Source organism: Anomaloglossus baeobatrachus, chromosome 10 (genome assembly GCF_048569485.1).
Source record: "Anomaloglossus baeobatrachus isolate aAnoBae1 chromosome 10, aAnoBae1.hap1, whole genome shotgun sequence".
In the NCBI taxonomy this organism is placed as follows: domain Eukaryota; kingdom Metazoa; phylum Chordata; class Amphibia; order Anura; family Aromobatidae; genus Anomaloglossus; species Anomaloglossus baeobatrachus.
This window is the reverse complement of record NC_134362.1, coordinates 96,994,585-97,021,037: the sequence shown is the minus strand read 5'-3', so window position 1 is coordinate 97,021,037 and position 26,453 is coordinate 96,994,585.

Sequence of the window (26,453 nt, the reverse complement as noted above, 5' to 3'; positions counted from 1 at the left end):
ATTTTTATAGCAAACAGTGCTGAACATAAGTGGCATCCACAAAGTGTCTGCTATACTAATTTAGTGTCCCACTGGTGCCAAGCAAGTCCCACCACCTCTGCATTCTACCCTCCTGCCCATATTTGCTACACAATTTTTATAGCAAACAGTGCTGAACATAAGTGGCATCCACAAAGTGTCTGCTATATTAATTTAGTGTCACACTGGTGCCAAGCAAGTCCCACCACCTCTGTATTCTACCCTCCTGCCCATGTTTGTTACACTATTTTTTATAGCAAACAGTGCTGAACATAAGTGTCATCCACAAAGTGTCTGCTATACTAATTTAATGTCCCACTGGTGAAAAGCAAGTCCCACCACCTCTATATTCTACCCTCCTGCCCATGTTTGCTACGCTATTTTTATAGCAAACAGTGCTGAACATAATGGGCATCGACAAATTGTCTGCTATACTAATTTAGCGTACCCCTGGTGCCAAACAAGTATCAACACCTCTGCATTCTACCCTCATGCACATTTTGCAACGCTATTTTTATAGTAAACAGTGCTAAACATAAGTGGCATCCACAAAGTGTCTGCTATACTAATTTAGTGTCCCACTGGTGCCATTCAAGTCCCACCACCTCTGCATTCTACCCTCCTGCCCATGTTTGCTACAGTAATTTTATAGCAAACAGTGCTGAACATAAGTGGCATCTACATAGTATCTGCTATAATTGCATCATTTGTCCTAATCTTGAACCTACATAACGCAGGAGTCACACCTGATATATGCGAATACCACAATAAGAAAATTGGGATGGTGCATTCCCTCAATAAAATTATTTTATTTTATTAATTTCTGAATATAAAAATCATTTTGCAATTACATACATGTATACAACAGGGTCACAATATTCTTAATCACACTGGACTAGCTCCAATACCGCTATTTTAAGTTGCAGTAGCTGCAAAAACTTATTCATGGCCTATATCAAGCCTCCACCACTAACATTGGTGATTTTCCCCTCCCATCGGGTGAATCTCTGTCTTTTAAGGGGCTCCCTAACACTTCCTCACCACAGCCTCCAATAGCACTGTACATATAGTAGTTCCTGGCGAGGTTTGGAAACCCTAATTAAGATTTGTAGTGGAGCGCAGCTATAACTAACCTGTACAGAGTCAATTGCGGTTGTGCCGTCCTTGGTCCCGACGCGCGTTTCCCTACTTCTTCAGGGGACGTGTGCCTATATTGTTGTGAGCTGTGCCATTATATACGGGTGCTGTGAATGGATAATTCCCGTCACCTGTGTAGTGACGTCCGTGGGGTTTCCCTTTGTGACGCGTAATCACTCCTACTTCCGGGCCAGAGTGCCGACTCAGATTTCCGGCATTTGGAGCGCACGCTGCGTGTCAACCACCACGGTATTGCTGCCATGGAGACCGAAGACGCACGCGCGCGCCAAGTTTGCCGTACTGTCAGAATCGGCTCCCCGGATAGCAGGAGCGATCACGCAAGCAGGGTAATTCACCATTCTCATAGCAATCAATAATATCGGGGGAATTAGATCTTAATGGATTGGCAATAATGCCTTCATGTGTAGTCATAGTTACTACTAAAGTATTCCCAAATTAGTTAGTGATTAAAGAAAGGGGGGGGGGTTGTTTCTATCATTCTCGATTTTAATTTTAATTTTAATCTCTATAAGTACCTCTGATGGGGTTAATTATATTCTGCCAATGTGAATAAGGGACTCATTCTATTCTTATAACTTTATAACTTTAGATACCTACAACTGCTAGTACATATACACATATATATATCTCCACACCCCTACAAACACATATGTATACCTGGATCCCTGCATCTCCCTATTTATTCTATTCGTATATTATTTCTTTTTACTGAATTTTGTTCTATATTATTTACCTTTTTATTTTTATATATAAATACATGTATACACACACACATGTATTCATCCTTACTGTCGATCTTTTAATTAATTTATTGTACTAACACCAGTTATGATACATGTATTACTCTATAACTATATATTTTTATGTCTACCCGAATACATTATATCTAGCACTAAGATTCCAAAATTAATAGTCAGTTATATGATTATAGGGAATCTTATAATCACTACCTTATACTTCCCTCCCCACAATGCCAGCCGCTGGCTACCACCCACCATTACCCCTTACCAATACACCAACTCAATTCCCCCAAATTCTAGAACCTACATTAACCACCATTAACAAATCATCCAGACCAGTTCTTTAAAGATATCAATCATTACATTCAATGGAAGGTGTCTTTTTAATTTCGTCTGGAGAGGAACTGGCAACTTCTCTCCCTTTGGATCCATTGATTCCTTTTTTTTTTTCCCTTGGACAGTCCACAGTTGTCAACACCTCCTCCATACGATGTTTAAGGCCCCATCAATGTCATATGCATTATGGTCAATCAAATTCTAGGACAAACGAGAAACACAATTAATACCTATACAAGACACTAAACCCCTTCCTGGTTCCCTCGATTGACTGCCTGCCCCAGTTTAGATGAGTCAATATCACAGCAACACCATATAAATGGTCTAGATGTTCAACGTATGTGTATATGCATAACCTATACCTAAGTTAAAAACCATACTAAAAAGCTATTTAAGTACTATGTATCTATGATTTAAAAAGGAATCCTCCATGGAGCCCTTGCAATACCGAATTACTCCAAAAAAGAGTTGAAGCCAAAGTGTTCATTTAGTCCCTGAGGTGTGACCGTGCCCAATCTGAAGATCCATTGACTTTCCAATCGTGCCAAGGCTTTACTTACGTCACCCCCTCTTGGTCCCAGATTAATTTGATCAATGGCTTTGACTCTCAATCCCATTGGATTGCATTGATGAATTTTTTGAAAGTGTCTGGGGATTGATTTAAGATGTTCACCTTCCTTGGCTGTCTTCGCTTTTTCTATGTCCCTAATATGTTCCCTCACCCTTATTTTCAGATCTTGTGTGGTGAGGCCTATATATTTAAGTCCACAGGGACATTCTGCGTAGTAAATTACATTCTTTGAGGTACAAGTGAGATGTATTCTGATATCACAGATTTTTGAGTCCTTGTTTCCCTTGAATGAGAAAGCTTTATCCATATTCCAACATCCTTTACACAGACCACAAGGGAAAAAACCTGGTGTCAAATGTAATGGATTAGTTCCAATTTTTTGATGGTAGCTGTGAACTAATAAATCTTTTAGATTTTTACTCCTTCTTGCTGTTACTTTTGGGTTATCTGGGATGCATTTTTTCAAAATAGGGTCTGATTGTAAAATGTTCCAGTGTCTTTTTAAAATAGACCGGAACTGTCCCCATTGGTTGTGGAAGGTTGTAATCAGCCTCACTGGTTGTTCCTGCACCTCCTTAGGACCTGGGTACAAAAGGGCCTCTCTTGTTGTTTTATTTGCCCTGTTGTACCCCTTCTTAATACATTTTCCTACTGTATCCTCTGTGTATAAAGCGATTTTTTAAAATCTCAGCCTGTTTGTTAAAATCCTCCTCAGTTGTACAGATACGTGTAGTTCTCAAAAACTGTGAGACAGGGATTCCTTTAATCGTAGATTGTGGATGACAAGACGTTGCATGTAGTAACGTATTTGTTGCTGTCTCTTTCCGGAATAAATCTGTAATCAAATCCCCTTCTGTTGCAGCCTTTATTTTTATATCGAGAAATTCGACTTCTCTGCCATATTTATACGTGAGTTTTATGTTCTTATTATTGTGATTTAAATTATCCATGAACACCTGGAGGCCCCTCTCATCCCCCTCCCAGATGAACCAGATGTCATCGATGTATCTGATCCAATTTTGGACCAGACACATCGACTCCACCGGGTCCACTTGGAAGATCTTCCGTTCCCAAAACCCTAAAAAAAGGATTCGCATACGAGGGGGCACAAGAGGCCCCCATTGCTGTTCCCTGTATCTGAACATAGGTCTCCTCATGGAAAAGAAAACAGATATGTGTTAAAAAAAAATTCAATAGATCTAGAATCAGCTGTATCAATTCCAGATCCAAATTACTAGTATGTAGAAAAAAAGAACTAGCCTCCAATCCGTCCTGATGTCTAATGGACGAATAAAGAGCCTCCACATCAGCTGTAACCATCAATGATGTTTCTCCTATGTTGAGATTATCAAAACTTTGTAGGGCTGCAGTGGTGTCTTTAATATGTGATGGGAGGGCCTCCACTAATGTCCTTAAGTAGAACTCAATAAAATCACAAATTGGTTCATTTAGACCCCCGTTTCCCGATACTATGGGTCTCCCTGGAGGGTCTTTTGAATTTTTATGGAGTTTAGGCATCAAGTAGAAAGTGGGCATTCTGGGATTGAGTCTCAGAATACCCTCTTTCAATTTTTTGGTAATGGTCCCTTGTTCTACTGCCTTCCCCAAGATTTCAGTTAACTCTTCAAGGAACTCACTTAGTGGATTGTATCTAAGTTTCCTGTAACAGTTATTATTATGCAAGATTTTATATGCTTGTGCCTCATAAAGGGAGTTGGGCCAAATTACTAAGTTCCCCCCTTTATCCGCTGGTTTGAAAGATACGTTAGACCATGTTTTCATTTCTTGTAATGCCCGTCTTTCAAACCATGTTAGATTAAATGGCCCATAAGATCTTTTATGCATTTTTTCTATATCATTTGTAACCATCTTTACAAAGATGTCTATGGCTGGGCATGTACTTAGAGGAGGAAATCGTTTAGACTTAGGATTTAAATGAATTGGCTGCGATGAAGCTCCCAATCCCGTTGTTAATATGGGGGTGGATTCATCCATTGCATTCATCTCCTCATTATTCTCAAAGGACTCACCTTCTTCAGCCAGGGACGTCAAGATGGATAATGCTTCTTGTTCCGCTTTTGTATATGGGAGTTCTCCTGAAGCAGAGCGGTGGAAAAAACGTTTAAAAATAAGCCTTCTAGCAAATAGATGAACATCTTTTATAATTGTAAATTTGTCCATAGTGTTGGACGGTGCAAAGGATAACCCCCTCTCCAATACTTTCAATTGTGTGTCTGTCAAAATATGGGAGGAAAGGTTAATTACCTTTAAGCGGTCATCCCTCTGAAAGCCCTGATGATGGTAAATTTTTGGTTGATTAGCCGTCTTTCCATCGCTCCTACTTCGGAGATACCGCCCCTCCCATGGTTCACTGTCCACTGACGATGTCTCTCCTTCACTTACTGAGGTCATTGAGGTAGATGGTGCCTGCTGCCATTGCATTCCCTGATGAGTGTCATTTTGTTTCTTAATCTGCCATTTAAATATCTTATTGGTCTCAAAATCTGCAATGTCTCTATGGAATTTCTTCCCTTTAATCTGACTGATGTCTCCCTCCCATTTTTCAATATCTTTATCCAATTCCAAAAAGAATGAAACTTAGTGGCATCCCAAAAGTGGCTGCTATACTCCATTGTTGTCCCACTGGTGCCAAGCAATTTCCAGCACCTCTGTATTCTACCCTCATGTACATTTTGCTACGCTATTTTTATAGAAAACAGTGCTGAAAATTAGTGGCATCCACAAAGTATCTGCTATACTAATTTAGTGTCCCACTGGTGCCAAGCAAGTCCCAGCACCTCTGCATTCTACCCTCATGCACATTTTGCTATGCTATTCTTATAGCATACAATGCTGAAACTTAGTGGCATCCACAAAGTGTCTTCTATACTAATTTAGTGTCCCACTGGTGCCAAGCAAGTCCCGCCACCTCTGCATTCTACCCTCATGCACATTTTGCTATGCTATTTTTATAGCAAACAGTGCTGAACATAAGTGGCATCCACAAAGTGTCTGCTATAATAATTTAGTGTCCCACTGGTGCCAAGCAAGTCCCACCACCTCTGCATTCTACCCTCATGCACATTTTGCTACGCTAATATTATTATTATAGCAAACAGTGCTGAAAATTAGTGGCATCCACAAAGTGTCTGCTATACTAATTTAGTGTCCCACTGGTGCCAAGCAAGTTCCAGCACCTCTGCATTCTACCCTCCTGCCCATGTTTGCTATGCTATTTTTATAGCAAACAGTGCTGAACATAAGTGGCATCCACAAAGTGTCTGCTATATTAATTTAGTGTCCCACTGGTGCCAAGCAAGTCCCACCACCTCTGCATTCTACCCTCCTGCCCATGTTTGCTACACTATTTTTATAGCAAACAGTGCTGAACATAAGTGGCATCCACAAAGTGTCTGCTATACTAATTTAGTGTCCCACTGGTGCCAAGCAAGTCCCACCACCTCTCCATTCAACCCTCCTGCACATTTTGCTATACTCTTTTTATAGCAAACAGTGCTGAACATAAGTGGCATCCACAAAGTGGCTGCTATACTAATTTTGTGTCCGACTGGTGCCAAGCAAGTCCCACCACCTCTGCATTCAACCCTCATGCACATTTTGCTATGCTATTTTTATAGCAAACAGTGCTGAACATAAGTGGCATCCACAAAGTGTCTGCTATACTAATTTAGCGTCCCACTGGTGCCAAGCAAGTCTCACCACCTCTGCATTCTAGCCTTATGCACATTTTGCTACGCTATTTTTATAGCAAACAGTGCTAAACATAAGTGGCATCCACAAAGTGTCTGCTATACTAATTTAGCGTCCCACTGGTGCCAAGCAAGTCTCACCACCTCTGCATTCTAGCCTTATGCACATTTTGCTATGCTATTTTTATAGCAAACAGTGCTGAAACTTAGTGGCATCCAAAAAGTGGCTGCTATACTCCATTGTTGTCCCACTAATGCCAAGCAATTTCCAGCACCTCTGCATTCTACCCTTATGCACATTTTGCTACGCTATTTTTTATAGCAAAGAGTGCTGAAAATTAGTGGCATCCACAAAGTGTCTGCTATACTAATTTAGTGTCCCACTGGTGCCAAGCAAGTCTCACCACCTCTGCATTCTAGCCTCATGCACATTTTGCTACGCTATTTTTATAGCAAACAGTGCTGAAACTTAGTTGCATCCAAAAAGTGGCTACTATACTTCATTGTTGTCCCACTGGTGCCAAGCAATTTCCAGCACCTCTGCATTCTACCCTCATGTACATTTTGCTACGCTATTTTTATAGAAAACAGTGCTGAACATAAATGGCATCCACAAAGTGTCTGCTATACTAATTTAATGTCCCACTGGTGCCAAGCAAGTTACAGCACCTCTGCATTCTACCCTCATGCCCATGTTTGCTATGCTATTTCTATAGCAAACAGTGCTGAACATAAGTGGCATCCACAAAGTGTCTGCTATACTAATTTTGTGTCCCACTTGTGCCAAGCAAGTCTCACCACCTCTGCATTCAACCCTCATGCACATTTTGCTACGCTTTTATAGCAAACAGTGCTAAACCTAAGTGGCATCCACAAAGTGTCTGCTATACTAATTTAGTGTCCCACTGGTGCCAAGCAAGTTCCAGCACCTCTGCGTTCTACCCCCCTGCCTATGTTTGCTATTCTATTTTTATAGCAAACAGTGCTGAACATAAGTGGCATCCACAAAGTGTCTGCTATACTAATTTAGTGTCCCACTGGTGCCAAGCAAGTCCCACCACGTCTGCATTTTACCCTCCTGCCCATGTTTGCTACACTATTTTTATAGCAAACAGTGTTGAACATAAGTTGCATCCACAAAGTGTCTGCTATACTAATATAGTTTCCCACTGGTGCCAAGCAAGTCCCACCATCTCTGCATTCAACCCTCATGCACATTTTGCTATGCTATTTTTATAGCAAACAGTGCTGAACATAAGTGGCATCCACAAAGTGTCTGCTATACTAATTTAGTGTCCCACTGGCACCAAGCAAGTCCCACCACCTCTCCATTCAACCCTCCTGCACATTTTTCTACGCTTTTTTTTTTATAGCAAACAGTGCTGAACATAAGTGGCATCCACAAAGTGGCTGCTATACTAATTTTGTGTCCCACTGGTGTCAAGAAATTTCCAGCACCTCTGCATTCTACCCTCATGCACATTTTGCTATGCTATTTTTATAGCAAACAGTTCTGAACATAAGTGTCATCCACAAAGTGTCTGCTATACTAATTTAGTGTCCCACTGGTGCCAAGCAAGTCCCACCACCTCTGCATTCTACCCTCCTGCCCATATTTGCTACACAATTTTTATAGCAAACAGTGCTGAACATAAGTGGCATCCACAAAGTGTCTGCTATATTAATTTAGTGTCACACTGGTGCCAAGCAAGTCCCACCACCTCTGTATTCTACCCTCCTGCCCATGTTTGTTACACTATTTTTTATAGCAAACAGTGCTGAACATAAGTGTCATCCACAAAGTGTCTGCTATACTAATTTAATGTCCCACTGGTGAAAAGCAAGTCCCACCACCTCTATATTCTACCCTCCTGCCCATGTTTGCTACGCTATTTTTATAGCAAACAGTGCTGAACATAATGGGCATCGACAAATTGTCTGCTATACTAATTTAGCGTACCCCTGGTGCCAAACAAGTATCAACACCTCTGCATTCTACCCTCATGCACATTTTGCTATGCTATTTTTATAGCAAACAGTGCTGAAAATTAGTGGCATCCACAAAGTGTCTGCTATACTAATTTAGTGTCCCACTGGTGCCAAACAAGTCCCACCACCTCTGCATTCTACCCTCCTGCCCATGTTTGCTATGCTATTTTTATAGCAAACAGTGCTGAACATAAGTGGCATCCACAAAGTGTCTGCTATACTAATTTAGTGTCCCACTGGTGCCAAGCAAGTCCCACCACCTCTGCATTCTACCCTCCTGCCCATATTTGCTACACAATTTTTATAGCAAACAGTGCTGAACATAAGTGGCATCCACAAAGTGTCTGCTATATTAATTTAGTGTCACACTGGTGCCAAGCAAGTCCCACCACCTCTGTATTCTACCCTCCTGCCCATGTTTGTTACACTATTTTTTATAGCAAACAGTGCTGAACATAAGTGTCATCCACAAAGTGTCTGCTATACTAATTTAATGTCCCACTGGTGAAAAGCAAGTCCCACCACCTCTATATTCTACCCTCCTGCCCATGTTTGCTACGCTATTTTTATAGCAAACAGTGCTGAACATAATGGGCATCGACAAATTGTCTGCTATACTAATTTAGCGTACCCCTGGTGCCAAACAAGTATCAACACCTCTGCATTCTACCCTCATGCACATTTTGCAACGCTATTTTTATAGTAAACAGTGCTAAACATAAGTGGCATCCACAAAGTGTCTGCTATACTAATTTAGTGTCCCACTGGTGCCATTCAAGTCCCACCACCTCTGCATTCTACCCTCCTGCCCATGTTTGCTACAGTAATTTTATAGCAAACAGTGCTGAACATAAGTGGCATCTACATAGTATCTGCTATAATTGCATCATTTGTCCTAATCTTGAACCTACATAACGCAGGAGTCACACCTGATATATGCGAATACCACAATAAGAAAATTGGGATGGTGCATTCCCTCAATAAAATTATTTTATTTTATTAATTTCTGAATATAAAAATCATTTTGCAATTACATACATGTATACAACAGGGTCACAATATTCTTAATCACACTGGACTAGCTCCAATACCGCTATTTTAAGTTGCAGTAGCTGCAAAAACTTATTCATGGCCTATATCAAGCCTCCACCACTAACATTGGTGATTTTCCCCTCCCATCGGGTGAATCTCTGTCTTTTAAGGGGCTCCCTAACACTTCCTCACCACAGCCTCCAATAGCACTGTACATATAGTAGTTCCTGGCGAGGTTTGGAAACCCTAATTAAGATTTGTAGTGGAGCGCAGCTATAACTAACCTGTACAGAGTCAATTGCGGTTGTGCCGTCCTTGGTCCCGACGCGCGTTTCCCTACTTCTTCAGGGGACGTGTGCCTATATTGTTGTGAGCTGTGCCATTATATACGGGTGCTGTGAATGGATAATTCCCGTCACCTGTGTAGTGACGTCCGTGGGGTTTCCCTTTGTGACGCGTAATCACTCCTACTTCCGGGCCAGAGTGCCGACTCAGATTTCCGGCATTTGGAGCGCACGCTGCGTGTCAACCACCACGGTATTGCTGCCATGGAGACCGAAGACGCACGCGCGCGCCAAGTTTGCCGTACTGTCAGAATCGGCTCCCCGGATAGCAGGAGCGATCACGCAAGCAGGGTAATTCACCATTCTCATAGCAATCAATAATATCGGGGGAATTAGATCTTAATGGATTGGCAATAATGCCTTCATGTGTAGTCATAGTTACTACTAAAGTATTCCCAAATTAGTTAGTGATTAAAGAAAGGGGGGGGGGTTGTTTCTATCATTCTCGATTTTAATTTTAATTTTAATCTCTATAAGTACCTCTGATGGGGTTAATTATATTCTGCCAATGTGAATAAGGGACTCATTCTATTCTTATAACTTTATAACTTTAGATACCTACAACTGCTAGTACATATACACATATATATATCTCCACACCCCTACAAACACATATGTATACCTGGATCCCTGCATCTCCCTATTTATTCTATTCGTATATTATTTCTTTTTACTGAATTTTGTTCTATATTATTTACCTTTTTATTTTTATATATAAATACATGTATACACACACACATGTATTCATCCTTACTGTCGATCTTTTAATTAATTTATTGTACTAACACCAGTTATGATACATGTATTACTCTATAACTATATATTTTTATGTCTACCCGAATACATTATATCTAGCACTAAGATTCCAAAATTAATAGTCAGTTATATGATTATAGGGAATCTTATAATCACTACCTTATACTTCCCTCCCCACAATGCCAGCCGCTGGCTACCACCCACCATTACCCCTTACCAATACACCAACTCAATTCCCCCAAATTCTAGAACCTACATTAACCACCATTAACAAATCATCCAGACCAGTTCTTTAAAGATATCAATCATTACATTCAATGGAAGGTGTCTTTTTAATTTCGTCTGGAGAGGAACTGGCAACTTCTCTCCCTTTGGATCCATTGATTCCTTTTTTTTTTTCCCTTGGACAGTCCACAGTTGTCAACACCTCCTCCATACGATGTTTAAGGCCCCATCAATGTCATATGCATTATGGTCAATCAAATTCTAGGACAAACGAGAAACACAATTAATACCTATACAAGACACTAAACCCCTTCCTGGTTCCCTCGATTGACTGCCTGCCCCAGTTTAGATGAGTCAATATCACAGCAACACCATATAAATGGTCTAGATGTTCAACGTATGTGTATATGCATAACCTATACCTAAGTTAAAAACCATACTAAAAAGCTATTTAAGTACTATGTATCTATGATTTAAAAAGGAATCCTCCATGGAGCCCTTGCAATACCGAATTACTCCAAAAAAGAGTTGAAGCCAAAGTGTTCATTTAGTCCCTGAGGTGTGACCGTGCCCAATCTGAAGATCCATTGACTTTCCAATCGTGCCAAGGCTTTACTTACGTCACCCCCTCTTGGTCCCAGATTAATTTGATCAATGGCTTTGACTCTCAATCCCATTGGATTGCATTGATGAATTTTTTGAAAGTGTCTGGGGATTGATTTAAGATGTTCACCTTCCTTGGCTGTCTTCGCTTTTTCTATGTCCCTAATATGTTCCCTCACCCTTATTTTCAGATCTTGTGTGGTGAGGCCTATATATTTAAGTCCACAGGGACATTCTGCGTAGTAAATTACATTCTTTGAGGTACAAGTGAGATGTATTCTGATATCACAGATTTTTGAGTCCTTGTTTCCCTTGAATGAGAAAGCTTTATCCATATTCCAACATCCTTTACACAGACCACAAGGGAAAAAACCTGGTGTCAAATGTAATGGATTAGTTCCAATTTTTTGATGGTAGCTGTGAACTAATAAATCTTTTAGATTTTTACTCCTTCTTGCTGTTACTTTTGGGTTATCTGGGATGCATTTTTTCAAAATAGGGTCTGATTGTAAAATGTTCCAGTGTCTTTTTAAAATAGACCGGAACTGTCCCCATTGGTTGTGGAAGGTTGTAATCAGCCTCACTGGTTGTTCCTGCACCTCCTTAGGACCTGGGTACAAAAGGGCCTCTCTTGTTGTTTTATTTGCCCTGTTGTACCCCTTCTTAATACATTTTCCTACTGTATCCTCTGTGTATAAAGCGATTTTTTAAAATCTCAGCCTGTTTGTTAAAATCCTCCTCAGTTGTACAGATACGTGTAGTTCTCAAAAACTGTGAGACAGGGATTCCTTTAATCGTAGATTGTGGATGACAAGACGTTGCATGTAGTAACGTATTTGTTGCTGTCTCTTTCCGGAATAAATCTGTAATCAAATCCCCTTCTGTTGCAGCCTTTATTTTTATATCGAGAAATTCGACTTCTCTGCCATATTTATACGTGAGTTTTATGTTCTTATTATTGTGATTTAAATTATCCATGAACACCTGGAGGCCCCTCTCATCCCCCTCCCAGATGAACCAGATGTCATCGATGTATCTGATCCAATTTTGGACCAGACACATCGACTCCACCGGGTCCACTTGGAAGATCTTCCGTTCCCAAAACCCTAAAAAAAGGATTCGCATACGAGGGGGCACAAGAGGCCCCCATTGCTGTTCCCTGTATCTGAACATAGGTCTCCTCATGGAAAAGAAAACAGATATGTGTTAAAAAAAAATTCAATAGATCTAGAATCAGCTGTATCAATTCCAGATCCAAATTACTAGTATGTAGAAAAAAAGAACTAGCCTCCAATCCGTCCTGATGTCTAATGGACGAATAAAGAGCCTCCACATCAGCTGTAACCATCAATGATGTTTCTCCTATGTTGAGATTATCAAAACTTTGTAGGGCTGCAGTGGTGTCTTTAATATGTGATGGGAGGGCCTCCACTAATGTCCTTAAGTAGAACTCAATAAAATCACAAATTGGTTCATTTAGACCCCCGTTTCCCGATACTATGGGTCTCCCTGGAGGGTCTTTTGAATTTTTATGGAGTTTAGGCATCAAGTAGAAAGTGGGCATTCTGGGATTGAGTCTCAGAATACCCTCTTTCAATTTTTTGGTAATGGTCCCTTGTTCTACTGCCTTCCCCAAGATTTCAGTTAACTCTTCAAGGAACTCACTTAGTGGATTGTATCTAAGTTTCCTGTAACAGTTATTATTATGCAAGATTTTATATGCTTGTGCCTCATAAAGGGAGTTGGGCCAAATTACTAAGTTCCCCCCTTTATCCGCTGGTTTGAAAGATACGTTAGACCATGTTTTCATTTCTTGTAATGCCCGTCTTTCAAACCATGTTAGATTAAATGGCCCATAAGATCTTTTATGCATTTTTTCTATATCATTTGTAACCATCTTTACAAAGATGTCTATGGCTGGGCATGTACTTAGAGGAGGAAATCGTTTAGACTTAGGATTTAAATGAATTGGCTGCGATGAAGCTCCCAATCCCGTTGTTAATATGGGGGTGGATTCATCCATTGCATTCATCTCCTCATTATTCTCAAAGGACTCACCTTCTTCAGCCAGGGACGTCAAGATGGATAATGCTTCTTGTTCCGCTTTTGTATATGGGAGTTCTCCTGAAGCAGAGCGGTGGAAAAAACGTTTAAAAATAAGCCTTCTAGCAAATAGATGAACATCTTTTATAATTGTAAATTTGTCCATAGTGTTGGACGGTGCAAAGGATAACCCCCTCTCCAATACTTTCAATTGTGTGTCTGTCAAAATATGGGAGGAAAGGTTAATTACCTTTAAGCGGTCATCCCTCTGAAAGCCCTGATGATGGTAAATTTTTGGTTGATTAGCCGTCTTTCCATCGCTCCTACTTCGGAGATACCGCCCCTCCCATGGTTCACTGTCCACTGACGATGTCTCTCCTTCACTTACTGAGGTCATTGAGGTAGATGGTGCCTGCTGCCATTGCATTCCCTGATGAGTGTCATTTTGTTTCTTAATCTGCCATTTAAATATCTTATTGGTCTCAAAATCTGCAATGTCTCTATGGAATTTCTTCCCTTTAATCTGACTGATGTCTCCCTCCCATTTTTCAATATCTTTATCCAATTCCAAAAAGAATGAAACTTAGTGGCATCCCAAAAGTGGCTGCTATACTCCATTGTTGTCCCACTGGTGCCAAGCAATTTCCAGCACCTCTGTATTCTACCCTCATGTACATTTTGCTACGCTATTTTTATAGAAAACAGTGCTGAAAATTAGTGGCATCCACAAAGTATCTGCTATACTAATTTAGTGTCCCACTGGTGCCAAGCAAGTCCCAGCACCTCTGCATTCTACCCTCATGCACATTTTGCTATGCTATTCTTATAGCATACAATGCTGAAACTTAGTGGCATCCACAAAGTGTCTTCTATACTAATTTAGTGTCCCACTGGTGCCAAGCAAGTCCCGCCACCTCTGCATTCTACCCTCATGCACATTTTGCTATGCTATTTTTATAGCAAACAGTGCTGAACATAAGTGGCATCCACAAAGTGTCTGCTATAATAATTTAGTGTCCCACTGGTGCCAAGCAAGTCCCACCACCTCTGCATTCTACCCTCATGCACATTTTGCTACGCTAATATTATTATTATAGCAAACAGTGCTGAAAATTAGTGGCATCCACAAAGTGTCTGCTATACTAATTTAGTGTCCCACTGGTGCCAAGCAAGTTCCAGCACCTCTGCATTCTACCCTCCTGCCCATGTTTGCTATGCTATTTTTATAGCAAACAGTGCTGAACATAAGTGGCATCCACAAAGTGTCTGCTATATTAATTTAGTGTCCCACTGGTGCCAAGCAAGTCCCACCACCTCTGCATTCTACCCTCCTGCCCATGTTTGCTACACTATTTTTATAGCAAACAGTGCTGAACATAAGTGGCATCCACAAAGTGTCTGCTATACTAATTTAGTGTCCCACTGGTGCCAAGCAAGTCCCACCACCTCTCCATTCAACCCTCCTGCACATTTTGCTATACTCTTTTTATAGCAAACAGTGCTGAACATAAGTGGCATCCACAAAGTGGCTGCTATACTAATTTTGTGTCCGACTGGTGCCAAGCAAGTCCCACCACCTCTGCATTCAACCCTCATGCACATTTTGCTATGCTATTTTTATAGCAAACAGTGCTGAACATAAGTGGCATCCACAAAGTGTCTGCTATACTAATTTAGCGTCCCACTGGTGCCAAGCAAGTCTCACCACCTCTGCATTCTAGCCTTATGCACATTTTGCTACGCTATTTTTATAGCAAACAGTGCTAAACATAAGTGGCATCCACAAAGTGTCTGCTATACTAATTTAGCGTCCCACTGGTGCCAAGCAAGTCTCACCACCTCTGCATTCTAGCCTTATGCACATTTTGCTATGCTATTTTTATAGCAAACAGTGCTGAAACTTAGTGGCATCCAAAAAGTGGCTGCTATACTCCATTGTTGTCCCACTAATGCCAAGCAATTTCCAGCACCTCTGCATTCTACCCTTATGCACATTTTGCTACGCTATTTTTTATAGCAAAGAGTGCTGAAAATTAGTGGCATCCACAAAGTGTCTGCTATACTAATTTAGTGTCCCACTGGTGCCAAGCAAGTCTCACCACCTCTGCATTCTAGCCTCATGCACATTTTGCTACGCTATTTTTATAGCAAACAGTGCTGAAACTTAGTTGCATCCAAAAAGTGGCTACTATACTTCATTGTTGTCCCACTGGTGCCAAGCAATTTCCAGCACCTCTGCATTCTACCCTCATGTACATTTTGCTACGCTATTTTTATAGAAAACAGTGCTGAACATAAATGGCATCCACAAAGTGTCTGCTATACTAATTTAATGTCCCACTGGTGCCAAGCAAGTTACAGCACCTCTGCATTCTACCCTCATGCCCATGTTTGCTATGCTATTTCTATAGCAAACAGTGCTGAACATAAGTGGCATCCACAAAGTGTCTGCTATACTAATTTTGTGTCCCACTTGTGCCAAGCAAGTCTCACCACCTCTGCATTCAACCCTCATGCACATTTTGCTACGCTTTTATAGCAAACAGTGCTAAACCTAAGTGGCATCCACAAAGTGTCTGCTATACTAATTTAGTGTCCCACTGGTGCCAAGCAAGTTCCAGCACCTCTGCGTTCTACCCCCCTGCCTATGTTTGCTATTCTATTTTTATAGCAAACAGTGCTGAACATAAGTGGCATCCACAAAGTGTCTGCTATACTAATTTAGTGTCCCACTGGTGCCAAGCAAGTCCCACCACGTCTGCATTTTACCCTCCTGCCCATGTTTGCTACACTATTTTTATAGCAAACAGTGTTGAACATAAGTTGCATCCACAAAGTGTCTGCTATACTAATATAGTTTCCCACTGGTGCCAAGCAAGTCCCACCATCTCTGCATTCAACCCTCATGCACATTTTGCTATGCTATTTTTATAGCAAACAGTGCTGAACATAAGTGGCATCCACAAAGTGTCTGCTATACTAATTTAGTGTCCCACTGGCACCAAGCAAGTCCCACCACCTCTCCATTCAACCCTCCTGCACATTTTTCTACGCTTTTTTTTTTATAGCAAACAGTGCTGAACATAAGTGGCATCCACAAAGTGGCTGCTATACTAATTTTGTGTCCCACTGGTGTCAAGAAATTTCCAGCACCTCTGCATTCTACCCTCATGCACATTTTGCTATGCTATTTTTATAGCAAACAGTTCTGAACATAAGTGTCATCCACAAAGTGTCTGCTATACTAATTTAGTGTCCCACTGGTGCCAAGCAAGTCCCACCACCTCTATATTCTACCCTCCTGCCCATGTTTGCTACGCTATTTTTATAGCAAACAGTGCTGAACATAAGTGGCATCCACAAAGTGTCTGCTATACTAATTTACCGTCCCACTGGTGCCAAGCAAGTCTCACCACCTCTGCATTCTAGCCTCATGCACATTTTGCTATGCTATTTTTATAGCAAACAGTGCTGAAACTTAGTGGCATCCAAAAAGTGGCTGCTATACTCCATTATTGTCCCACTGATGCCAAGCAACTTCCAGCACCTCTGCATTCTACCCTTATGCACATTTTGCTACGCTATTTTTTATAGCAAACAGTGCTGAAAATTAGTGGCATCCACAAAGTGTCTGCTATTCTAATTTAGTGTCCCACTGGTGTCAAGCAAGTCTCACCACCTCTGCATTCTACCCTCATGCATATTTTGCTATGCTATTTTTATAGAAAACAGTGCTGAAACTTAGTGGCATCCAAAAAGTGGCTGCTATACTCCATTGCTGTCCCACTGATGCCAAGCAAGTCCAACCACCTCTACATTTTACACTCATGCACATTTTGCTATGCTATTTTTATAGCAAACAGTGCTAAACGTTAGTGGCATCCACAAAGTGTCGGCTATACTAATTTAGTGTCCCACTGGTGTCAAGCAAGTTCCAGCACCTCTGCAGTCTACCCTCCTGCCCATGTTTGCTAGGCTATTTTTATAGCAAACAGTGCTGCCAGTTTTAGGGCCATAGTTGCATTGTCATGGATAGTCAGTGTTGGTTCTTCCACCTCTCAATTTTTGCTACCACATTTTAAGTGGCTAATCTTGTCGCTAACAAAATGAGTGGCAAAAGGACAGATGCTGGTGGAAAGGTGAACAGGCGTGTTGGAAAAGGAAACAAAGTTTGTGTCTGTGGGGAAGGAGGCAAAGCTACATTAACATCTGCTGAAGATAAGCCATCTTTTAGCAAAAGTAAGATGTCTACTGCTTTCCGTGGACAAACCGATGTGCTCCCTTTTTTACGGACCCGAACAACTGTAATAAATTTAAATGATGCACAAAAAAGAACATGCTTGAATGGATCTCAAGTGCTTCAACAAGTGCCCTCTCCTCCACCTCAACTACCACATAAAAAAACAGTCCTCTGAGTTGTCATCCCAATCAAACTTGCTTTCTCCCAGCTCTCAAGTCTCCACCCGCCCTTCCCAGTATGGTGTAACAGAGATGGCTGAGTCTGCAGAGCTGTTCAGTCACACTATAGCCTGGGAATCAGAGGTCTGCTCCCAAGCTACAGTGAGTACAGACCAGGAAATGGTCTGCAGTGATGCCCAGAAGCTTTGTGACTCAGATTCAGGCCCTGATGACCAAGTTTCTGAGCATAATGTAGACCCTCATTCACAAACTGTAACACCTGTTGGTGTAGACAATGAGGAACATACTGATGACGATGAGACGCAGATACCAGATTGGGATGACAACTTAAATGTTCGGTCAGGGCAGGAAGAGGCTCGGTCTGAGGGCAAGGGGAGTGCAAACACAATGCTTGATGATGAAGTTCTAGATCCCACTTACTGTCAACCCACAGTCAGGCACTTGAGGAGGTCAACAGAGGCGGTGGAGGAGGATGCAACTAACAAAGAAATTAGTTTAAACCAAAATATCCCAAACCACTATAACCTCATTAAAAAGTTTCTTTATTGATGGCAATTTTAAAAACATAAACACAGACAATATTAAAACAAAAGTAAACCATTGAAGGCTGAGGGAGCAGACACAACACCATAAATAACATTCATTATATCATAGGGACTGATTGCACATAAAGGGTCATAGAATGACAAGCTGAAGACCCAAAATTGATCACAGATCACCAAACTTTATTACTAAGGACACAATGCAGTGGGAGGTAACCAAAAAATGGAAAAATAACCCATATACAGAATTACCCACTGCAATGCTCAATTCAAATATCCCATATCAGTTCACAGATCACCAAACCTTATTACTAAGGACACAGTGCAGTGGGAGGTAACCAAAAAATGAGAAAAATAACCCATATACAGAATTACCCACTGCAATGCTCAGTTCAAATGTCCCATATCAGACCTGCTACCATAATCAAGTGTAGCACTGCTCCCCCGCCAGCCACTCCAACGCGCGTTTCACACCGCTTCCTCAGGGAGTGATGTAGAGGTAGGTGGGGAGCATTTATATATAGGACCGCGGCACATGTGTAAATAATTAGACCTCTCGTACCTTCCTATATGGCACCGCCATGTAAACGCCCAGGCCGGAAACCAAGGAAGATGTCATCGTCAGTCGCGTCACCGCGCATGCGCCATAGGCATGCGATGACGCGAGCGAGGGAGACGCGTCTGTGTCGCCCGGGGACCAGGGGTACTCAGATCCGGGCCACAAGGTCACTTCTGTGGGTATCACGGTGGCGTGACCCGGTCTGTGATCCCAGGCTCCACAGTAAAAGGGGATTTGTTAAGGGAGATTGTCCGTGACGCCACCCACGGTTGTGGTGATTGTGGACACCACCGCTGCTCTTTATGGGGATCCCGGGAGCGGTGACAGGGAGCAGCTGAGTTGGTGATTCTCCCCTCCGTGGGTAGGGGGTTGGTTGTCCCAGGGCCCGGTGATGGGGTAAGCAGGGATCAGGGCGCAGTGCTGCGGTGCGGTGCCTGAGGGCACGGGCGTACTCACAAGTAATTCACACGGAGTCACTGGTAAACTAGGAATTGCCGGTGTCCGCAGCCTTCGGTACGGGGGTGTTAGTGTCCCACACACGGTGCAGCAGCTCCTGTTCTTTCCCTGCAGCCAGGTGCCTTTTTCTCCACTCTCTTCCTCCTTCTCCTCAGCCGGGAACGGGGAATACACTCCCCTGCAGTGATCCGGGTCACCCAGGTACCGGGGGGCCACTACCCTGCCCGGCTACCTCTGGCCCCTTCCTCACTCACAGCCTGTCCCGGCCCTCTTGGAGCACGCTTCACTTTCCAGCCTGGGAGCTACAACTCCCGACTCCTCTTCTGTCTGTCTCTCCATACACTCTGCTCCAGCCCCTCCCCTCTGCTCTGCATTTCTCTTACCCTGGGGGATGTGGTTTTTCCTGCTGCACCGGTGTGAGATCAGATTACCAAGGAGGATTAACTCTTTCTGTGACAACCTGGCTTTGCCAGGGCGTCACACGTCCCCTAGCAACCGCCAGGACGCGAACTAGAGGCGCACAGCACGAGTATATCGCATGTCTCGCCTGGTCACATGATCGCACTAGAAATCAGTCCTGGCCGAAAACACAGAGGCGCGCTACCCCGACCCACGCCACCCACACACTAAGTATGTGGTAACGTGAACGGGGAGACGCACCTCCTAGCAGACCCCAGGATGTGCTAAAAACGTGAATCAAAGGACCATTATGATCAAAGGGCACATTCATAACCATACAACATCATAACCCATTCACATACTCAATCCATAACAACCATAACATAAGAGCATCCAAAAATTAAAATATATACGTATATAATTATACATACATATATATACAAAAATATATCTTATACTACAAGCATATAGGTGAAAAAGATAGGGAGCACTAAGACATGTAAAGTGCAAGTGCAAGTGAATATTTTATTTATATACAAAACATACCCACCTAAATATTACGTGTACCAGAAAGGTGAATTAATTAATTAATTAATCAGTATAAACTATTACAAAAAAGTGTAGACCAAGTGACCGTTAGTGAAAAATAATAACAAAAAAACGTGAAAAAACGTGAGAAAGATATGAATAAATATATGAGGATAAAATATCCATAAAAAATGTGCCACAAGTAAAAAATATATAATCAAATATATATATATATATATACTATGAATATGTTATAAATATAAATGTGCCCTCAATAGTCACCAATAACAAACATTTAAAAATTAAAAATTACTAACCAATAAATTAACCTATGCCCATATCCACCAACCATACACCCCCCATATAAAAATATATATATTTTATATTTTATTTGGACTAATATTAAAAGCAAGGCCCCTAAGATCATAGGTAAAAATGCAAAGCTAAACTATTATATATAAAGCCCACCATCACACAGAAGAGTTTATTATTTGAACAATATGAATAAAAAGCTCACCCTATATAAACATGAATATATAGAAAACATTTGATATCAATATAAATTTCCCACTATATACTATTATCCTAGACGTTCATTGCAGATTAGGAACATCAAATCACAAGAAACTACCAAAGCCCCATTGTTCGTTAAGTCCAAAAGGTGCAATTGTTCTCAAAATGGTGATCCACCGGCATTCCTTTTGTAATAATCGTGTCTTAATGTCTCCTCCACTTGAACCCATATGGATACGATCGATTCCTTGAACCCTCAAACCTTTGACAAAGAAATTACCTTGCGCCTTCCTGGACAGAGTCGGAGTACTGTTGGCACATCTACAACTGCATCCTCAGCCACAACTCTGCCTCTGAGCACAAGTCGGGGTGGCTCTGCAGGTCGCATGTCCTCTAAGCCTTGCCTAGCCTGGTCCTTTTTTGACCTTGCAAAGGATCTCCAAATCATGTGATCTGTAAAATTTGTCGGGAATCTATAAGTAGAGGCAAAAACCTCAGCAGTTTGACAACTTCTTCCATGAATCATCACATGAATACCAAGGATAATTCCCAGTGGGAAGCTCACTGTGCTGCAATGCGGCCCAGCGTAGTGGGCCAACCACCGCCTGCCCCTTCCAGTGCATCCACGCGCTCTTCATCTTGTATGACTGTGGGGACAGCTGTCACACCTGGTTTTCCACACACACCTTCCACCACTGTAACCGCAACAGACAGTTTGCTTGGTATGTCGTCAGTTCATTTGGAAGGGGAAACAAGTGCGGGTGTACAGCTCTCTCAGACATTGATAGCACCAACGTTGGATGAAGGCAACATTATGTCTTCGCCTGCACTTTCCTCACAAACCTGCATTTTTCCAGGGACACACTACTCACCACCGTCTACACACAGCAGCAAGATCTTTGTCCCTCAGATGTGGACAAATATAAGGCCATTTCCTCCGACCCATGACCAAGCTAAGAGGTTGACTTTATCCCTCTGTAAGCTCTTGGCTACCGAAATGCTGCCTTTCCGCCTGGTGGACACACAGGATTTTCGAGACCTTATGTCCGTCGCTGTGCCCCAGTACCAGATGCCTAGTCGCCACTACTTCGCTAAGAAAGGTGTGCCTGCGCTACACCAGCATGTCGGACACAACATCACCGCTTCCTTGCAAAACTCTGTGTGTGAAAGGGTGCATTTCACCACCGATACTTGGACCAGTAAGCATGGACAGGGACGTTACATGTCGCTGACTGGGCACTGGGTAACTATAGTGATAGATGGAGAACTGTCTGCTGAACAAGTCTTGCCGTCCCCACGACTTGTGCGTCAATCCTCTGTATGTATAAGTTCCTCCAACACTTCTTCTTCCTCAACCTCGTCTGGGTCTTCCACCTCCGCCCCAAGCCTGCCTGGTCAGGCCACCAGCGTTGTAACTGTGCACAAGGAATCACGCACACCTCCTTACTATGCTGGCAGCAGAGCGCAACGGCACCAGGCGGTCTTTAGCTTGAAATGTCTTGGAAATAAGAGTCACACAGCGGCTGAGTTGTGGGCAGCTCTGCGGACTGAGTTTCATAAATGGTTGTCTCCACTCAACCTGCAGCCAGGTAAGGCCGTGTGCGACAATGCTGCAAACTTGGGTGTGGCCCTTCGCCTGGGCAAGGTGACACACGTGCCTTGTATGGCTCACGTGTTGAACCTTGTTGTCCAGCAATTTTTAACACACTATCCCGGCCTAGATGGCCTTCTGCACAGGGCACGAAAACTGTCTGCTCACTTCCGCCGTTTAACCGCCGCAGCTGAGTGACTTGCATCGCTCCAAAAGTCTTTCGGCCTGCCGGTTCATCGCCTGAAATGCGATGTGCCGACATGCTGGAATTCGACTCTCCACATGTTACAGCGACTGTGGCAGCACCGCCAAGCACTGGTGCAATACATCATGACGTAAGGCCTGGGCCAACGAGATGCAGAGGTGGGGCAGATCACCCTCATGGAGTGGTCTCAGATCAAGGACCTATGCACCCTTCTGCACAGTTTCGACATGGCGACGAATATGTTTAGCGCTGACAATGCCATTATCAGCATGACAATTCCAGTCATTTTCATGCTGGAGCACACGCTAAACACTATTCGGAGACAGGGGGTGGTTCAACAGGAAGGGGAGAAAGTACATGAGGATTCATATGCGCAAGGGATAACAACATCACCAAGGTCCAGACGTTTATCATCACCAAGGTGGCAGGCATGGGACGATGGAGGAGAGGGATTAACAAGGGGACATGGTAGCAGGCAAAATGTTGAGAAAGGTGCAGGAGAACATGAAGAAATGGAGGACGAACTGTCCATGGACATTGAAGACTCAGCAGATGAGGGAGACCTTGGTCACATTTCAGTTGAAAGAGGTTGGGGGGAGATGTCAGAGGAAGAAAGAACGGTTAGCATCGCTATGCCACAAACACAGCAAGGACTTGGTCCGCATGGATGCGCAAGACACATGAGCGCCTTCTTGCTGCACTACCTACAACATGACCCTCGGATTGTCAAAATTAGAAGTGATGATGACTGCTGGGTTGCCACACTATTAGATCCCCGGTACAAGTCCAAATTTTGTGAAATAATTCCAGCCATAGAAAGGGACGCACGTATGCAGGAGTATCAGCAGAAGCTGTTACTCAATCTTAGCTCGGCTTTTCCACCAAACACCAGTGGTGCACGGAGTGAATCTCCCAGTTGTAACTTGACAAACATGGGACGGTCTGGTCATCAACAGTCTAACCGTACTAGCAGCACCGTATCTGTTGCTGGTAACAGAAATTTTATTGAATCGTTTCAGAATTTTTTTAGACCATCCTTTGCAAGGCCAACAGAGACAAGAAGTCTGACACATAGTCAATGGCTGCAGAGGATGATACAGGAGTATCTCCAAATGAACATCGATGCCATGACTTTGCAGCTGGAGCCTTGCTCATTTTGGGCTTCAAATCTTGAAAAATGGCCTGAGCTCTCCACTTACGCCTTGGAGATCTTGTCGTGTCCAGCTGCCAGCGTTGTCTCAGAACGTGTCTTCAGTGCTGCTGGGTGTGTGCTGACAGATAAGCGCACGTGTCTGTCCATTGACAATGTGGACAGACTAACGTTCATCAAGATGAACAAGTCATGGATCTGCAAGGACTTTACTACCCCTGTGTCATCCTGGGGAGAGTAAAGGCTTGTGGATTTGGAATGTGCTTGATGCAAATGTACCTGTCAAGTTTGCAACTGGGGCACAAGTGCTGCCACTGAAGAGGTTTATGTGTGGCCCAATTTTTGAAAAAAAGGGAGACTCTGCTAGGAGTAACCCTTGCTGTGTTTTTAAAAATGATCCAAGATGAACAGATCTGGGATCAGCAAAGACTTTGCTAGACCTCCCCCGGTGTCATTCTGGGGACAGTTAAGGCTGGCGTATTTTGGAATGTGCTTGATGCAAATCTACCCGTGAAGTTTACAACAGGGGAACAAGTGATTCCACTGAAGTGATGTCTGTGGGGCCCAATTTTTGGAAAAAAGGGAGACTCTGCTTGGAGTCCCCCTGCTGTGTTTTTAAAAACGAGCCACGATGAACAAGTCATGGTTCAGCAAAGACTTTGCTACCTAGGCCGGTGTCATCCTGGGGACAGCTAAGGCTGGCGTATTTTTGAATGTGCTTGATGCAAATCTACCTGTGAAGTGTACAACAGGGGCACAAGTGCTGCCACTGAAGTGGTGTGTGTGGCCTAATTTTCGGAAAAAAGGGAGAATCTGCTTTGAGTCCGCTTGCTGTGTTTTTAAAAATGATCCAAGATGAACAGATCTGGGATCAGCAAAGACTTTGCTAGACCTCCCCCGGTGTCATCCTGGGGACAGTTAAGGCTGGCGTATTTTTGAATGAGCTTGATGTAAATCAAAACATCCTGTGTGCAACTGGGGCACAAGTGATGCCACTGAAGTGGTGTCTGTGGGGCCCTTTTTCTGGAAAAAAGTTTGACTCTGCTTAGAGTCCCCTTGCGGTGTTTTTAAAAATGAGCCAAGATGAACAAGTCATGGTTCAGCAAAGACTTTGCTACCTACCCCGGTGTCATCAGTTAAGGCTGGCGTATTTTTGAATGTGCTTGATGCAAATGTACCTGTGAAGTGTACAACTTCAACTAAGGCACAAGTGCTTCCATTGAAGTGGTGTCTGTGGGGCCCAATTTTTGGAAAAAAGGGAGACTCTGCTTTGAGTCCGCTTGCTATGTTTTTAAAAATGATCCAAGATGAACAGATCTGGGATCAGCAAGGACTTTGCTAGACCTTCCCCGGGGTCATCCTGGGGACAGCTAAGGCTGGCGTATTTTTGAATGTGCTTGATGCAAATCAAAACATCCTGTTTGCAACTAGGGCACAAGTGATGCCACTGAAGTGGTGTCTGTAGGGCCCAATTTTTGGAAAAAAGGGAGACTCCACTTAGAGTCCCCTTGCTGTGTTTTTAAAGACGAGCCAAGAAGAACAAATCATGGTTCAGCAAAGACTTTGCTACCTACTCCGATGTCATCCCGGGGACAGTTAAGGCTGGTGTATTTTGGAATGTGCTTGATGCAAATCTACCTGTCAAGTTTGCAACTGGGGCACAAGTGATGCCACTGAAGGGGTGTCTGTGTGGCCCAATTTTGGGAAAAAAGGGAGACTCAGCTTGGAGTCTCCTTGCTGTGTTTTTCATGACTTTAAAATGGCATGCCATGCCTATATCTGTGTCTCCTCTTTTTCCTCGTCCAGCTGTTTAGTTTTCGCATGGGTATTTGTCCTTGTCACTTTCCCATGTGTTTGTGTTGTCTTGGGAGTTGTTTGTCACCTTTTGGAACACCTTTGAGGGTGTTTTCCAGGTGTTTTTGGGTGTTTGTGATTGCCTCCCATTGTTTTCAATGGGGTTCGAGAGGTTCGTCGAACGTTTTGTCGAACGGTTCGTCGAATGGGGCACTGTTCGACGAACCGAACCGAACTTGAACTCTAGGGGGGTGGCTCATCTCTACTATAGACCTTTAGTGTATAAGTTTCTGTGCTGGACTTGAGATGAATACAGAAGTACTGTACAACGTTCCTTATCGTACAGTTATCAGAGCTTTACAATGTAAAGGATGAGATCTGCAGAAACAGTTGCAGGATGAACTGACATTCTGGGGAATTTCAAAATAATTCAATTTGGTCAATGTACACAGCGGAGCATCTCCGCAGCATGCGCATGATATCCTTTACATCGGAACTGTACTTTAAACATATTTAGCATAAATAAAAAGTGCTGGCAAATATAAGAAACATATTATATCTTAGACAAATTTGATTTTTCCACAGTTAGGTCTAGGACACACGGCAAGAAAAACGGAGCGAGTGGAATGCGATAAAAAAATCGCATTCCACTCGGACCAATATTACTCTATGGGGCAGCACCCATGAGCAATTATTTTCTCAGCCCTAATTGGACAGAGAAAACAGTTGTAGCATGCTGTGAGTGTAATACGATCCTGTTCCACTCGCATCC